General features: G+C 42.4%; 1 protein-coding gene across 18 annotated transcripts in view; it reads left to right on the top strand.

Annotated features, from left to right (window-relative positions):
• STAU1 (staufen double-stranded RNA binding protein 1) overlaps nucleotides 1-18,371 on the top strand; it is a 94,200-nt gene that overhangs the window by 20,573 nt on the left and 55,256 nt on the right. For 4 of the 18 annotated variants that reach the window (XM_086702434.1, XM_086702451.1, XM_086702443.1 and 1 more), the window contains one exon: nucleotides 7,677-7,857. The gene's annotated coding sequence lies outside the window, so the exon portion shown is untranslated. Of the gene's footprint in view, nucleotides 1-7,676; nucleotides 7,858-17,306; nucleotides 17,566-17,782; nucleotides 17,802-18,371 lie in introns of those variants that run through there. The other 14 variants (XM_086702441.1, XM_086702440.1, XM_086702438.1 and 11 more) reach the window with 7 other exon arrangements.

Genomic DNA, 18,371 nt, shown 5'->3' with positions numbered 1-18,371 from the left:
CAAAGATGCATAACCTGAATCTAATTGCGAAGAAACCTCTGCTAAACCCAAATGGAAGAATATGGCGCAAAATAACTGGCCTTCGACCTTCAAAAGTGTCAAGGACAAGAAAGTTGAGGAAAGACCAAAGAACTGCTCCAGATTGAAAGAGACTAAAGAGACAGAACAACTTAAATGCAAAGATCTCTTCACTGCAAAGGACATTATTGGACAAACCCGCGAAACTTGATGAGTTGGCTGAGGATTGAACAATGGTATTCTATCATGTTAATTTTCTTATTTTGATGGTTGTGTTACGAAGAAATCCCTTGTAGCAAATACACGCTAAAGTATTTGAAAGTGATGAGGTAACAAGTCAGCATTTAGTCTCAAATGGTTCAGCACAAAAAAAACCCAAAAAACAAAAACACCTATCAGAGCCGTATTTATAACCTGTTTGTAAGTTTGAGGTTGTTTTATTTATTTATTATTTTTAAAGGAAGTATATATTTTTAAAAATGTTTATTTATTTTTGAGAGAGAGAGAGAGAGAGAGAGGCAGAGAGAGAATGAGACAGAGAATCACAAGCAGGCTCTACACTGTCAGTACAGAGCCTGATGAGGGGCTCAAACTCATGAACTATGAGAACCTGAGATGAAATCAAGAGTCAGTCACCTAACGAACTGAGCCACTCAGGTGCCCCAAGTTTGAGATTGTTTTAAAAAATTCATATACTAATTCCCAATGAGGTTTCTTGTTTTTGTTTTTTTTTTAAGCTTATTTATTTATTTTGGGGAGCAGGGGAAAGAGAAAAAGAAAATTCCAAGCAGGCTCCGCACTGACAGTGTGCAGCCTAACACAGGGCTCAAACTCACAAACCATGAGATCATGACCTGAGTCGAAATCAAGAGTCAGATGCTTAACCGTCTGAGCCACCCAGGTGCCCCTCTAAAGAAGTTTCATACTTTCTCAATTAACTATATTTTCTTCATTTCACAATCTTCCTTATAATCCTAGAGTATAAATGATATCTACAATTTATTTGGCACAAAATTCATACGTGTGTGACAACATTCATAAAAACCCTTGTAAACTGTTGTATCACTTAGAGCTCAGAAACCAGCACTGCTTAACTCAAACGGGAAAAGTTATTGACTAGAAGGACATGAGATACATGGCCAGCTCTTTTGGAAACAGCTCCTTCACTTAATACATGTGTGTTGATCTTGGGCAACTGACTTAATTACTCTGTGCCTCAGTTTATGCATTCATAAAATGGAGGAAATTATAGTACCTACCACATAAGATAGTTGAGGGGGTTAAATAAATTAATACATGTAAAGCACTTACAACAGTGCCTGACATATCATTAGTGCTTTGTAAAGGTCATTTATTATTATTAATTGACTTGTCCAAAGAAGCCAATGAGTGGCCAATGCAGGATTTGAATCCAAGTCCATTTGAGACCAAAACCTGAGCTCCTTACCATGACAATCCTTTATCACAATGTCAACTGAGCCACAATTCTCCCTCTTTTCTCCTAAATACTGGTGAAATCCAAGAGCTGTTCCTTCTCCCATCCCACTAGCAATTACTTCCTTTTGCATTCTCCTAGGGTTTATAAACAAAAACTTGTCAAGCCGGCTGGTCCCTATGAGAAGCGCAGTTAGTGCCCACACCCTGCAAAAGCTTTTGCTTTACTGGTTTACTTTGTTTGCTTTGGGTAATGCTATTCTTTTAAATATAGAGGGCATTCTATCTAAGTAATACTGTCCATAGTCTTTGATCTGGGCATGCAACGGCTGCAGCTGTGAGGTAATATGCTTGGTTCATGCAGTGTCTGTCTGCCTTGTAACTAAGCATTATCCTTCCTTCTCATATGTGATGGAAAATACGGGGTCAACATCTGAAAGAGTAGTGAAGTTTCCTGGAAGGTGTTGTATTTTTTTTTTAAGTTTATTTATTTATTTTGAGAGAGAGAGGGAGAGAAGCAGAGAGAGGGGGAGAGAGAGAATCCTAAGCAGGCTCTGCACTGTCAGCGTGGAGACTGATGTGGGGCTCGAACTCACGAACCATGAGATCATGACCTGAGCCAAAATCAAAAGGCGGATGCTTCACCAACTGAGCCACCCAGGTGACCCTGGAAGGTGGTGTATTAATCATGCTTTAAAAAAAAATTGGTATTTTGTGTTTTGACATCTTAAAAACTTGTCAGTAGGAGAGCCTGCTCCCCCCAGGGCTACTCCTTAGAGACACAGAGCAAAGGGCTCAGCAGCACATCCCTTATATGCAAGCCAACCAATCTCTAGTGTGTGGCTCTTGTTGTCCCTCTCAAACTAGCACACAACAAGCCAGTGTTTCCTCTGCCCTAAATCATCCCAGGGCCAGGTACAGGCAACTAGAGAGCACCCCTGCAGCCCAGAGCCCATTGGCATTATTCAAACTGGACAGTCCTAAACCCAGCCTTTCCCCTCTTTCCTGTCTTCTGCCACCAGGTGCCAACAACACTTGCTGCTTCCCCTGTGACTCCACATGGCACATGGGTATCCCCCTCTAGGACCTGTGAGTACAGTAAACTTCTTCCTTGAAGAAGAAGAGCATTGTTCTCGTTTCTTCTTATGGCCACACCAACTTTACCATTCTATCTCCAACATACATTCTTAGAACAGCTATTATAAATTTTTTCTAAAAAATATATTTGATTTATATTTATTGTGAAAACACTACTAATGCCTGTTAATTATACTTAAATAAAAATATATAGTACAAAACACTGTTAGACTATAAAGAAAATTTGAGAAAGGCAAAAGATAACACCTATATCATACCATTTCAATAAAACCATCACTCTCCTTTTCCAGTCTGCCTTCTAACTTTGCTCCATATGCATTCCTCTTTTTATATGATTAACAAGAAAATATTAATGATCCATACTAATTACCGTGCTCAGATTTGTAAAACACTTTTTTAAAAACTTTTTTTTAAGTTTATTTATTTATTTTGAGAGAGAGAGAGAGAGAGAGAGAGCGCACGCGCGAGAGAATCCCAAGCAAGATCCATGCTGTCAGCACAGGCCTGATGCAGAGCTTGATCCCATGAACCACGAGATCATGACCTGAGCCAAATCAAGAGTCAGACACCCAACCTACTAAGCCACCCAGGCATCCCTAAAACAATTTCTTCTGTCTCATTTTAAGACCTTAAAAAGAAAAGGAGTGATCAGAGAAACAGGATAGAAACTAGCAGAGAGTAGTGTCCAGATGCCCAGGAAGGAGAATATTCTAGAAGAGAGTGATGGGCCATGTCAAATGCTAGTGGAAGATCCAGCAACAAGAGATGTGAACATGCTCACTGGACTTAGTAATGTTTTAACAAAGTGTTGGTAAACCTTTCAGTAAGTTTGGCTGTGAGAAGGGAAGGAAGAAAATGGGATGGAGCTGGAGCTACAATGAAATTAAGACATTTGCCTGTTTGGGTTTTGTTTTTCAGATAAGAAAGACTTGAGAATGTTTAAATAAAAATTGGAAGAATATAGTTGAGAGCTAAAGCTTAGGTATCCAGAAGAGAAAATGAATCCTTGGGAGCGTAAGGTTTATATGAAGCAGAGGAGGAGATAAGGATTGGTTTGGATAGGAGAGACACCAACCATTCCTACGGGAACAGCAAGAAGATTGTTTCAGATATAGGTGGGTTATTGTTTTTGTTTTGGGAAGATGAGTGAATTTTTCAAATAGATACTGGGTGGCTCAGTTGGTTAAGTATCCAACTTTGGTTCAGGTCATGATCTCACGGTTTGTGGGTTCGAGCCCTGGGTCTGGCTCTGTGCTGACAGCTCAGAGCCTGGAGCCTGCTTTGGATTTTGTGCCCCTCTCTCTCTGCCCCACCCCTGGTTGCTCTCTCTCTCTCTCAAAAATAAGTTAAAAAAAAATTAAACAAATTTAAAAAAATAGACACTGACAAAGCAAATAGGTGGAATTTTGATCAACAGGTACAATCAAAATACAGATGGTCATGGGAATTTAGGGTACTGGAAAGAGTGTTTTTGAAATGATGGGCCATAGCATTTTGCTGAATATAGAAAGATATGAAAGGTGGAGAAAGTTGATGGAAGGAGAGAAACTAGATGGGTAAATAGATTGGAGTTCTGATTAGCTAGAAGAATAGTCTTAGTGAGTCATGGAACGCAGAAGTTGGAAGTGTTGTGGCCAGAATGTAGAATGATATTTTGGATATATTTCTTTTTGATGTCAAGACCCAGTATATAGTCATAAGGAGGGATGACTGAGGTAGGATGGAGGAGAAGGTCACTGAAAAAGAGAAAGTCCTACAACTAAATGACCAGGATCTTGGATTGGCTGTTCGTATGAATGTTGAGGTCACCAGGATGATAAGTGGAGAATATGTGAGCCACGTGCTGAAACATGGTGTAAAGGAGTACCTGGGCATTCAGTCAGTTAGGCATTCAACTCTTGATTTCGGCCCAGGACATGATCTCGTGACAGTCTGTGGGATTGAGCCCCACATCGGGCTCTGTGCTGACAGTGTGGAGCCTGCTTGGGATTCTCTATCTCTCCCTTTCTCTCTGCCCCTCCTCTGTTCTGCATGCACTCTCTCTCTCAAAATAAACCGAAAGGAAGAAAGGAAGAAAGAAAGAAAGAAAGAAAGAAAGAAAGAAAGAAAGAAAGAAAGAAAGAAAGAAAAAGAAAGAAAGAAATGGGATACCTGGGTGGCTCAGTCAGTTAAGCTTCCAACTTTGGCTCAGGTCATGATCTCATGGTTCGTGAGTTTGAGCCCCACTTTGGGCTCTCTGCTATCAGCACAGAGCCCACGTTGGATCCTCTGCCCCCGCCCCCTCTCTCGGCCCCTCCCCCCTCATTCTCTCTCTCTCTCTCTCTCTCTCAAATAAATAAATACTTTTATTTTTTTTAATTTTTTTTTAATGTTTATTTATTTTTGAGACAGAGAGAGAGCACGAACGGGGGAGGGTCAGAGAGAGAGGGAGACACAGAATCTGAAGCAGGCTCCAGGCTCTGAGCTGTCAGCACGGAGCCTGACACGGGGCTCGAACTCACAGACTGTGAGATCATGACCTGAGCCAAAGTCGGACGCTTAACCGACTGAGCCACCCAGGCGCCCCATAAATAAATGCTTTTGAAAGAAAGAGAGAAAGAAAGAAAGAAAGAAAGAAAGAAAGAAAGAAAGAAAGAAAGAAGAAAAGAGAGAGAGAAAGAAAGAGAGAAAGAAAGAAAGAAAGAAAGAAAGAAAGAAAGAAAGAAAGAAAGAAAGAAAGAAAGAAAATGTGGTAGGTAAAACCAGTGGGGAGGCAACAACAGGGTCATATTTCTCCTGAACTCCCTTCTTGAATTTCCAGATATCTAACCAATATCTCCACTTGGATGTCTAATAAATATCTTAAAATTAACAATGTGGTCAAGCCTAGAAGTAGGGGGACTAGAAAAGTCATTTTTTAGGCACACTGTTGCCCTAAAAATGAAGTTGGGGTTTTACTGCAATACAAAAATGGGAAAATGGATATCATTAGACAACAAATGGTCTCTCCCACATTGTGTAACACTCATTTACCAGATTATTATCACAGTGAAAATTCAGGTAGCCTCAAAAGTTAAGGGGAATATCCAAAAAATATAAAGAACTCTTAAAATTCAGAACTGTAAGACAACACAATTTTAAAGTGAGGAAAGTACTTGAATAGACATTTCTCCAAAGACAATATACAAATGGCCTAAAAGTACGTGAAAAGATGCTTGATATCATTAGTTATTATGAAAATGTAAATCAAAATCATAATGAGATACCTCTTCACACTCACTAGGATAGCTATAATTTTAAAAATGGAAAATAACAATCATTGGCAAAGATGAGGAGGAATTAGAACCCTTGTACATCACCAGAGGGAACGTAAAATGGTTCAGCTGTGGAAGACAGCTTGGCAGTTCCTAAAAGAGGTAAACATGGAGTAACCACGTGACTCATCAATTCGACCCCTAAATATATACCCAAAAGAATGGAAACAGAATTTGAAAACAAATTCTTTTACATGAATGTTCATAGAGGCACTATTCAAATAACCAAAGGTGGAAACAGCCCAAACATCCATAAACAGAGAAGCGGATAAACAAATTGTGATATGTATATAAGGGAATATTATTTGGCTATAAAAAGGAATGAAGTACTGGGGCACCTGGGTGGCTCAGTCAGTTAAGCATCAGATTCTTGATCCTCAGCTCAGGTCATAATCTCACGGTTTGTGAGATGCAGCCCCAAGTTGGGCTCTGCGCTGACGGCATGGAGCCTCCTTGGGATTCTTTCCTCTCCCTCTCTGTCTGCCCCTCCCCTACTCTCTCTCTTTCTCTCTCAAAACAAATAAGTAAATAAACATTAAAAAAAGGAATGAATACCGATACATGCTGCAACGTGGATGAACCTTAAAAACATTGTTATGTGGGAGAAGTCAAACATTAAAGGTCACATACTATATGATTCCGTTTGTATGAAATATCCAGAATAGGTAGATCCACAGAAACAAAAAGCAGATATATGGCCTTCAGAGTTTTGTGGGGGAGGGAGGATTGGGGAGCAACTGCTTAAGGTTTCCCTCTGGAATGATGAAAATGTTTTGCAACTACATAGAGGTGGTGGTAGCTCAACACTGTGAAATGACTAAATGCCACTAAATTGTTCACTGTAAAATGGTTCATTGTATGTTATATGGATTTCAGCTCAATTTTAATAAAAAAAAATTAAGTGAAAGAGTTTTAGTATTAGGAATGATAGAAAAGGCATTTAGCAAGATACAGCAAATTTTCAAAAATATTTATTTATACTATTTTTAAAATGTTTATTTATTTTGAGAGAAAGAGAGAGAGAAAGAGAGAGAACAAGTAGGGAGGGGCCCAGAGAGAGGGAGAGAGAGAATCCCAAGCAGGCTCCATGCTGTCAGTGCAGAGCCTGATTCAGGGCTCAGTCTCATGAACTGTGAGATCATGACCTGAGCTGAAATCAAGAGTCAGACGCTTAGCCTACTAAGCCACCCAGATTCCCAGACACAACAAATTTTTTAACTGATGAAAGCAATACGTGATTATGTATTATGATTATACACACGATTATACATGATTATGTATAGAGGTATAGAGTATAGAGTAATTCAAACACAGAACAAAATGTAAGTGCCAAATTTTTTTTCTGCCATGTAAATACAAGTCTATGTTAGGAATACAATTTTGTGGTTTTTGACAGCTAGAGTTTGAAAACCCAGTGATAAAGGAATTTTTCTCTACCACTATCAAGAAGAAAGAGAAAGAGGAGACAGAAAATGAAGAAGGAGATGGGGGCACTTTGCTGTCTCAGTCAGAAGAGCATTCGACTCTTGATCTCGAGGTCATGAGTTTGAAACCCACATTGGGTGTAGAGATTACTTAAATAAAATTTTTTTAAAGGAAGAGGAAGAGAGACAGCAGACAGAGGTGAGGGAGTAAGAAAAAAGTTGGTTTTCTAACTAAGTGTAAAATACTAAGAAACAGATTTTTCCCCCTGATATGAGAAAGAAAAGCTCTGTGTTCTGAAAGACAATGATTTCTAACCCAGAATTAGACCCAGCCAAATTATCTAGGAAGTGTGAAGATAGAATAAAGACGTTTCCGGATATGCAAAGTCTCAAAAATTTCTTTTCTAAGTCTCTTTCTCAGAAAGTGAGTGGAGCATGAGGGAGAAAACCATGGAAAAGGAACTCATGGAATACGAGAAACAGGAGATCAGCCCAGGAAAGAGGCAAGAGCAAATGCCTGTGCCACAGCTGCCCAGCAGACCTGGAGAGAAATCAGTCCCAAACAGAGCAGGAGAACAGAGAACGGCCAGGTAGGGGAATGTCGCCAAGAAAATAAATAAATAAATAAATAAAAAGAAATGGGTAGACTATCTGATGTGTTTGAATCTCTTGAAAGGAAATTTCGGTTTCTGTCAGAGATTTTGTGGATCAATTGGTGATAAATACACAGAAAGTGAAGTGTAGCCAATTTGTTGTACAGATGGGAACTGTGGGTGTAGGAAGAAAAGAAGTTTATTCTTGGAATTGTTCTTCCCCCATGCACTTGAATGAAGTCTAGGGCAAGTCTCATGGCTTTTTTAGTCACTCTCAGGTAATAAAATTGTCTCAGTCACTGAAAACCTCCAAACAGCCTCAGTTCAGTAACTTAAAAGTCCACTCCTGTGCATTAAGCTGAACCGTATGAAATTGCCATTTTTGTGAGTCGAAAATGATTGAATGTTGGCAGTTTCATCTGATTCACTCTAATAAGAGTCAAAATTTCCAAATTAGATTAAAATAAAATCATCTCAGGGCGCCTGGGTGGCTCAGTTGGTTAAGCGTCCGACATTTGGTTTGAGCTCAGGTCACAATCCCAGGGTTTGTACTATTGAGCCCCCACATCGAGCTTCTCATTGACCGAGTGGAGCCTCCTTGGGATTCTCTCTCCTTCGCTCTCTGCCCTTCACCCACTCACACACGCACGCTCTCCCTCAAAATAAATCAATAAAATAAGATAAAATAAAAATAAATAAAATAAAATAAAATAAAATAAAATAAAATAAAATAAAATAAAATAAAATAAAATAAAATAAAATAAAATCATCTCTCCCTCTGCCACATAAGCCTGCTTTGGACTGGCCACCTGAGGTAAGAAAGGGAGGCCTGGTAGGCTTCTCTATTTCCCCACAAAGCCTTCCACCATCCTCTTCCACCAGGAGACTGTCTCTGGTTCCTCTGGGATAGAAGGGGGCTGTGGAAGCAGGAGGGAAGAATCAATGTGGCACTCTCTGACCTTGGCAGAGATTCACAATGGACACTTCCTCTCCTGGAGTGCTTTTGGCTTGTGTGATTCTTCCAAGGTGCTCCTCCAACCCCCTGCCCTGAGCTCTGCTCCATGGGTGGGGCCTCACTCAACAAAAAGGCCCCTTGATTTTATGACCGCTTATAATTCTGCCCTCAGCCCCAGGCATTCGGCCTCCTTTACCTCACACCTTGGGACCAACCTCTAAGACCAGATCCAAACTAGTGTTTCCCCAGCACGGCCCAGTCCGGTCCTCAGGATAGTGTCTTGCACCCTGGAACAGCACCTCCACTTCTCTCTGCCACTATCAGAGTTGCTAGCCAGCCACGGCCCCTTCATTTATACTTGTCAGGCATGAGTCAGGCACCACCTACTGTGTCACCTCAGGTTCAGGAGACACATCAAGCTCATCAGGAGGTCTGGCTGAAGTGCCTTTTTTTAAGCTTGAGGTGAAGAAAAAAAACATCCTTCTCCCACAAACAGGCAGAGGTGTACTCACAGCTCATCACTGCTCTCCAAACATTTTCTGTGATCTTGGGAAATTTCAACCTCAGCCCCTCATGCTCTTGAATGGGTAGGGGACCAAACGTAACAAAGCCAGGTTTTGTTTTTGTTGTTCTTTTTTAATGTAATAGGCCTTATTTTTTTAGGGCAGTTTTAGGTTTGCAGCAAAACTAGAATACAGCAGAAGGTACAGAAAATTCTCACGTACCCCCTAGCCCCCACACACGCACTGCTTCCTCTACTATAAACATTTTCCACCAGAGGGTACATTTGTTACAGTCCATGAATCTACATGGACACATCATTATCACCCAAGTTCATAGTTTACATTAGGGCTTACTGTTGGTTTTGTACATTCTATGGGTTTGGATAAAGGTATAATGACATGTATCCACCATTATAGTATCATGTAGAGTAGTTTCATTGCTCTAAAACTCCTCTGTGCTCTGCTTATACATCCCTCCGCCTAAAACCCTGGGGGCCACTGATCTTTAATTGTCTCCTTGGTTTTAGCTTTTCTAGAATGGCGTATAGTTGGAATTACACATTATTTAGCCTTTTTAGATTGGCTTTTTTCACTTAGTAATGTGCATTTAAGTTTCCTCCAGTGTTTTCATGGCTTGACCACTCATTTCTTTTTAGTGCTGAATGATATTCCATTGTCTGGATGTAGTACAGTTTATTTATCTTTTCAGCTACTGAAGGATATCTTGGTTGCTTCCAAGTTTTGGCAATTATGAATAAAGCTGCTATAACCAGTTTTTAGTCACCTCTTTAGTCACAAGTCCTGCCTAGGCGGACTTACATTGAAATAAGGAAGCATCAGCTGAAACTGAGACTGAAATGGTTTCCTGTCTACATCCTGTTACACAAGAAAATGAAACACCAAGGCAACTTATAACTTCAGGGGAAAAATTATACAGGCATCATAATAGTTATACAAGTAATCATAATACTCTGCATGGCTTAGTGGTGACTACTACTTATATAGTCTTAATAATATAAATATTAAATATTGATTGAGTCCATAATTATGATAGAAAGATACTGGAATGGAGAAAGGGAGTTTTTGTGTTGGAGCGGGTAGGAACAGGACTAAGAGAACCAAATTCTCATCTTCCATGAGAATCAACAGATCTAAATGGGAGAATCAAGAAAAGCTGTGTAGACATATCTTTTAGAAATATGAAGGAAGTGGGGCACCTGGTGGTTTAGTCAGCTAAGTGTCTGACTCTTGGTTTCGGCCCAGGTCATGATCTCACAATTTCGTGAGTTCGAGCCCCACATGGGGCTCTGTGCTGACAGTGCAGAGTCTGCTTGGGATTCTCTTTCTCTCCCTCTCTCTCTGCCTCTCCCCTGCTCAGGCTGACTCTGTCTCTCTCAAAGTAAATAAATAAACTTAAAAAAAGAAAAAAAGAAATATGAAAGAAGAGGGGTGCCTGGCTGGCTCATTTGGAAGAACATGTGACTCTTGATCTCAAGGTCATGGGCTCAAGCCCCATGTTGGGCATAGAGATTACTAAAAAATAATAAAATACTAAAAAAAAGAAATATGTAGAAATATACCTGAAGAAAAGAGTTGAAAGTGAGTGGATTGGAGTATTGATTTTCATGATAAGCTTCTTAAAACTATTTGTCTCTTTAAACTATGGGCACATATTACTTTAAGAAGCTTAATTAAAAAAATTTTTTTTAACATTTTAATTATCATTGAGAGATAGAGACAGAGCATGAGCATGGGAGGGGCAGAGAGAGGGGTAGACACAGAATCCGAAGCAGACTCCAGGCTCTGTGCTGATAGTTCAGAGCTGTCAGCACAGAGCCCCATGCGGGGCTTAAAACCACGAACCATGAGATCATGACCTGAGCCGAAGTTGGATGCTTAACTGACTGAGCTACCCAGGTGCCCACTTTTATTCATTTTTCTATTGAGTTTTAATCTTTTTGTAATTCATGGGACCTGTATATGTTATAAAATTTGCCTTTCTGTGCTTGAGATGCAATTTTTATTCCAGTTTGTGACTTGTTTCTTTATTTCCCATGATTATATTTTATTTTCATGAAGTTAAATGTATCAATCTTTTCCTTTAAGTCTTCTGAATTTTGTGTTATAGTAAACAGGTCTTCTTCACTTCTCCCACGGATTCTTTTGGTACTTTTATGGTTTCCTTCTTTCCATTTAAATCCTTGATCCATTTGCAGGGCATCTGGTTGGCTTAGTCAGTAGAGCGTCTGACTTCGGCTCAGGTCATGATCTCACAGTTCATGAGTTCAAGCCCTGCATCGGGCTCTGTGCTGACAGCTCAGAGCCTGGAACCTGCTTCAGATTCTGTGTCTCCCTCTCTCTCTGCCCCTCTCCTGCTCATATTCTCCCTCCCTCTCTCTCTCTCTCTCTCTTTCTCAAAAATAAATAAACATTAAATCCTTGATCCATTTGATATTTTTCCAGGTATAAGATAAAGTATGGATTTAACTCTTTTTTTCCCCACAGATACTTTGTAGTTGTCCCAAATCTTTTATTGCATGATATCTGTCTTATCTCTATCAATTTGAAATAACACCTTTATTGAATACTAAATGCCTACTTATGTTTGGGTCTATTTGAGAATTTCTCTTCTCTTCTGATTTGTGGAACTAATTAGGCACTAGTACCTAACAGTTTCTGTCTTTTTTTAAAGTATGCTCTGTGCCCAACATGGGTCTTACACTCACAACCCCAAGATCAAGAGTCACATGCTCCACTGACTGAGCCAGCCAGGCGCCCCCCCTAACAGTTTTAATTAGTAAGACATGATAATATGTTTATTATTTGGGCAGGAATTTTCAGAAATGTTTTCTTGTTAAATTTTCCATAAGAATTTTAGACATGGCTCATCTAGTTCCAAAACAGAATCTTGTTTGTTTTTTTATTAGGATCTCATTGAATGTCTGATATCTTTAAAAAAAATTTTTTTGAATGGTTATTTATTTTTGACAGAGAGAGAGACAGCATGAGCGAGAGAGGGGCAGAGAGAGAGGGAGACACAGAATCTGAAGCAGGCTCCAGGTTCCAAGCTGTCAGCACAGAGCCCGACGTGGGGCTCGAACTCACAGACCGTGAGATCATGACCTGAGCCGAAGTTGGACGCTCAACTGACTGAGCCACGTGGGTGCCCCAGAGTGTCTGATATCTTAATGATGCAGTCTTGCTAGTGAAGAACATAAATTATATATTTTTAAGTCTTTTTCTTCATCCTTCTGTAGAATTTAAATCTTCTTTTCATATACATGGCTCCTGGGTGGCTCAGTCGGTTGAGTGTCCTACTTCAGCTCAGGTCATGATCTCGCAGTCTGTGAGTTCGAGCCCCGCGTCAGGCTCTGTGCTGACAGCTCAGAACCTGGAGCTTGCTTCGGATTCTGTGTCTCTCTCTCTGCCCCTCTCGCTCATGCTCTCTCTCCCTCTGTCTCTCAATAATAAATAAACATTAAAAAAATAAAAAAAATAAATCTTCTCTTTATATAGATTGTGCATTGTTATTGTAAAATTTATTCCTAGGAATTTTCTTTTTTTTTTTTCCTTGCTTTGTAAATGCTGTTTTCCATTACATCTTCTAAGATATAATCTTCTCCCCTTAAGATGCTGAAATAGCCCTAGGGGAGCAGTCTACCTCAAATAATCTTGAGAATTACTCATCCAGACCAGCAAGTAGTTCTCAACCTTGTTTCTCCTTGCAACATAGTCTACAGTGATTTTGACATATACTAATCAATCCTCAGGTGTTCCTTGTTCTTTAGGGACTCCAGCAGAGTTGAGAGACTGTGGTCCTTCAGCAGCTTATGGAAATATATGTGTACCAGGCACTGTCTTAGGGGCCAGGGACACACCGTGGTGACCAAGATAGCTTGAGTTTGTGCCCTCATGGAAGTTGCACATAATCCTAGCCAAATAGAGCAAACTCATCAGATAATTGAATAATTAAAAGGGTAGAAAGTTCTGCTAATGGGCCATGAGAGTAGAGCAGAGGTAGTTCCTCAGTTACCTCAATTACCTTTCAAACGCTACCCATTCATACGTTAGGTGTCCAGTTCTGACTCTCCTCTGAGCTTCAGACCTGCCATTTGCACTTCCTCATCAGGAAGTAGAGTCTAAGTCTCCTCCCTTTGTATCTGGACAGGCTTACATCTCATTTGTAGCTAGTAAACTACAATGGACGTGACTGTATATGACACCCAGGGCTAGGCCACACAAGGCAAATGCAGCTTTGCCTTGTTCTCTGGAGCACTAACTCGGAAAGCCTCCAGCTACTGTGTAAACAGTCTGACAGCCCTGAGGCTGCCATGCTGTGAGGAAGCCCAAAGCAGCCCATGCAGAGACCACGTGGACAGTCTGTAAGGCTCCATGAAGAGGGAGAGGCCCAGCCAGCCTCCAGGGGCTGCATGTGGTCCAGCTCTACATCAGAAACCCCTAAGTTAGAAAAGCCTAGGCAAACTCTTTCTGAATTCCTGACCCACATATCTGTGAGAGATGATAAAATCATCACTGTTATTTTAAGCCACTAAATTTGTAAGTGATTTGTTTTGTAGCAATAGAAACCAGAATATGGGCCACGTGGCTTTGTATATCTTTTCTTCCTAATTAGAATCCTTCCTGCACCCCTTTTGCCTAGTTACCATCTACATATGCTGCAGATATTTGCTGAAGCTATAATACTTTAGTATGCTCTGTCCCTAAACCTTGAAACTTGGGTTCATAACGCCCTCATAACACCATGTACCTTTCTTTAAAGTTTATTTATTTACTTTGTGAGAGAGAGAGAGAGCTGGGGAGGGCGAGGGAGAGAGGGAGAGAAGGAGAGAGGGAGAGAGAGAGAATCCCAAGCAGGCTCCACACTGCCAGCGTGGAGCCCGATGAGGGGCTCAAACTCATAAACCATGAGATCATGACCTGAGCTGAAATCTATAGTCGGATGTTTAAGCAACTGAGCCACCCTGGCGTCCCATCTTTCCTTCCTGTAGTCATCACAGTTGCATTTGGAGTTCTTTGACCAGGGTCTGTCTTTCTGACAAATGTTCAGCTCCACAGGCCAGCATTCAGTCCATACCGTTACACAGTAGGCCAGGCATTGCAAACTTAAATGTTCACAGGAACAGGAAAATAACATAAATGAGAGACATGGGCAGGGTGGGGACTGCAGTGAGATGAAAAGAATGTGCCCATGTATAGAGTGCAGTTGCCACTCTGCAGGCTGTGTGCAGCCAAATCTGCTTCATTTTTAAAGAGATGATATAAAAAAAAGAAAAAGAAAGAAAGAATAAAGAGATGATATAAACCCATATTATTATGTATTAGAATGATAGCAACTAATTAAAACTAAAAACACAGAAGAAAGAAAAACAACAGGCTGAAGATTTAATACTCATTGGTTTTTTGGGGGGGAGGGGAGGCTGTTTTTGTTTTTCCATCAGGTCAGCAAAGAGCAAGCATGGGGCTAGAGATTGGTCAGATAATACACATGACATGACCCTTTCAGGTTTGGTTGGTCCCCAGCCACCTGACCATAGGAGTGTTCTTAATACTCCTTGTTTTTTGAGAATGACTCTGAACTCATTTTGTGTAATCAAGGAATTTTATTTAACTGAGGCATAGGTTAGCTGTGGGGCTGGCTGGGTTCAGGGGTGGGTCATTTAGATTTCTTTTCTCTCTTTGTACCTGGAGACTGTGAGTCAAATTCTCTTCTAAGGGCCTGCAGACTTCTTGACTCTTGCCAAACAATAAAAGAATTATTTACTTTTCTTTAAGATAACATTGGAAATAAGAAATTGTGACCATTAAGTAAATTACATTAAATTCTGTGTGTTCCTGCCTAGAAGATAAATTATAGGTATTTGTAATAAGGAATGGGAACAGGTAAATCTCAAAAAACCCTGTAAGAAGTTAATTTTTATTTAAAAATTATACTTTGTATTATTTATGATCTATCAAAAAATAGAAAAAGAAGGGGTACCTGGGTAGCTCAATGGGTTAAGCACCCAACTCCTGATTTTTGGCTCAGGTTATGATCTCACAGTCATGGGATTGGGCTCCATGCTGATCATGGAGCCTGCTTGACAGTCCTCTCCCTATTCTCCTCTCCCCTTCTCTCGAAAGAAAGAAAGAAAGGAAGAAAGAAAGAAAGAAAGAAAGAAAGAAAGAAAGAAAGAAAGAAAAAGGAAAGAGGTATCAATCCATGAAAAAAACATAGAGGAAACTTGGCATATTACTAAGTGAAAGAAGCCAATCTGAAAAGGCTACAGAATGCATGATTCCAACTATATGACATTTCTGGAAAAGGCAAAACTATAGGGATAGGACAAAGATAAGTGATTGCAAGGGGTTAAGAGGAGGAAAAGGGAGGCAGTACCCTAAGAACACGTGACCCCCAGAATGACACGTGATCAGTCGCTGGCAAGAGCAGATCGTAGCCTAGGCTGCTCAGTGCGGCACACCTAGAATTTCACAACGCTAAAGAGAGTCCTATCATTCTTAAGATGGGAAGATGAGATAGCGTATCAAGCTCTCTACCAATTCTTATGTCCACTGGTTAAGTCAGGAAATTGTTCCTATTTAACTAAGAGGGAAACTGAGGTCCAGCTGTATTACAGTCCAAGTTGTGGAATAAAATCCAAAGTCTGGATTAGGAAAAAAAAATAGCGGGATCTCCCTCTGAATATATGGAAGAAGGGAAATAAACTGAGACTGGAAGTCATTCGCCCATCACTTAGGTCCCCATGGGTGATAGTAAAATGGGTAAGAACATCCTCTTCTACCTTTACATCTTTGAAGAGATTGTCTGATTGTGCAGGGACCTCAGCTTTGAGTTTAGAGAAACACTTCTGTGTCTGCTCCTTTATCCAAGTGAGCTATACTTAGGAGACTGCTTAAGGGTTAGAGAAAACAATTCTCCTCTAGCAAAGGACTGGACAAGATCTGAATGTTGCTTATCAATGTTTTGGACCGGCATTAAATGGACAGTGAAAGTATTTTGACTGTTTGGTGTCCTGAAATTCAATCTTACTGCACTTTACAAGAAGCAGAATAAGGAGGCCTGGTCCAGAGAAAGGAGTCCTGTGTAGCGGGGGCAAGGTCCCAAAGCCATGTTTGGAGAAGCCCCTTTAGCCAGAGAACCTCATATCATGAATTTATGCAAACTAAACTCTATTGCCTTGGCTAGAAGGATTGAGCAATAGTTAGATTGAAAGATACTGAGAAAGACAGGCAGAGAGAGAAAATAAACTATTTTTAAATAGTGGGGAAGCAGTCCCAGAGTGAGGAGAGAGGAGGCCTGGGCATCTGCAGTTCTTTCCGTTTCCTGGCCCTCTCACAATGAGTGCATTATTCTTTGCTGAGTGTGATTGTAGATATCCAAAATTTCCCACCGTTAACCCTCACCCCCAGCCCCCATATGAGCGTGATGAGAAAAGCCACTTAGTTTATCCAGAGCTGGGTAAAAGAAGTTGCAATCTGGCACTCATTACAAGTTACTCATTGTTATTTATTATGTGCTTCACCCTCATAGAACGTAAGCTCCATGAGGGTAGGGATTTTTGTGTGTTCACCTCTATATTCTCAACTCTTGGAGTAGTACCTTGCACAGCAGTAGGCGTTTAATAAACATTTACGGAAGGAGGAACTAAGAGAAGGAGTGAAACAAGGAACGGAGGCTGGCGAAAAAGGACGCAGAGGAAAACGGGAAGAACGAAGTGGGGCGGAGTTAAGTAGGACGGCCCAGCCTCGCTGCGGGTCCAGTGAGCAGCCCTCAATTCCCAGACTACAACTCCCAGCAGGCCCCGGGAGCCAGGGCCGGCCGCCGCGACGCCGGCCCGACCAGGCCTCAACCCACCAGGCTCCCGAAGTGCTTTGCGATGGCAGGCACCCGCGCAGCGCCAGCCGGGACTTGTGGTTCGAACTTCGCGGGGGGGGGGGGGGGCCGGGGGCGGGCGCAGGCCCCTCCCCCGTCACTTCCTGCCGGGCTGCGGGCGCCGGAGCGGCTCTTCAGCGTTTGCGCCGGCGGCCGCCGCGTCTGGCTTGGCTCCCCGCTTCCTCTGACCCCCGGCCCGGCGGCGCCCGCCTTCTCCGCGGCCACTCCGCCTCTTCCCTCCTGCCGTTCCCTTCCTCCTCTCCCTTCTTCCTTCCTCCTTCCCCTCCTCGCCGCCCCCGTCGCCGCCGCCGCCGCCCAGACCGCCGGCCGGGGGACGAGCTCGGGGCAGCAGCCAGGTGAGGCGGCCGGGCCTGGCGGGGCCCGCGCGGGCGCCGCGGCTACGGAGGGAGGCGGCGGGTGGGGCCTAGGCCTCGGCGGGCCCGCGCGCTTGGCTTCTTCCCCGGGCCTCTGTCCCGCACGCGGGGCCTTCCTGGAGGAGGCGGGTCCTCCCGCGCCCCCCCGCCTCGGGGCGCCCCGCGGCCTGGACCCAAGGCGCCCCAGCTCCTCCACCCCTTGCTGGGGCCAGAAACAGGTGCCACGCCGCCTTTCCCCATTCTTCCTCGCGCGCGCGGGGATGCCGAAGTTATTCCTGGGGCGGGGGGTGGTAGGGTCGGGGGGGAGCTCCCCGCTTCAAGTCCCTGAGCGTCTAAATCTCCCCAGCCAGATCCGGAGCATAGTGGTTACGAGCACAGCCCAGGTGTCCTGACACGGGTACAAATCCCAGCGCTACTCCTTTCAGCAAGTCACTTAAACTCTTTGTGTCTTGGTTGGAAAAGGGGCTAATGCGGTTCCTGCCTCGTAACGCTCGCTGTTAAGGTTCCGTGAAATGGGGCGTGTGAAGCGCTTATCAGAGTGCCAGACCCACAGCGTGTCCCAATAAACCGTCTGCATAATTTATTAGCGTGATATTAAGGTATAACTTAATGGGTAAAGTGGAAATAAGTTGACCTACCTCGGTTTTCCTTGAGGCAGAAAGCTTGAGCGTGCCCACCGCCTGCGCCGGGGCTTTGTTTTGGGTTGTTAACATCGGAAAGGGGCGTACGTTTAATTGGGACACTCTGTAAGCAGGCAGTCTGTAAAAGATGCTGTTATTTCCATCTCC

The sequence above is a fragment of the Puma concolor genome, chromosome A3 (assembly GCF_028749965.1).
Source record: "Puma concolor isolate L17-30 chromosome A3, mPumCon1.1.hap2, whole genome shotgun sequence".
Classification (NCBI taxonomy): domain Eukaryota; kingdom Metazoa; phylum Chordata; class Mammalia; order Carnivora; family Felidae; genus Puma; species Puma concolor.
Note: the sequence above shows the minus strand (reverse complement) of the source record. Positions and strands in the feature narration are given on the sequence as shown.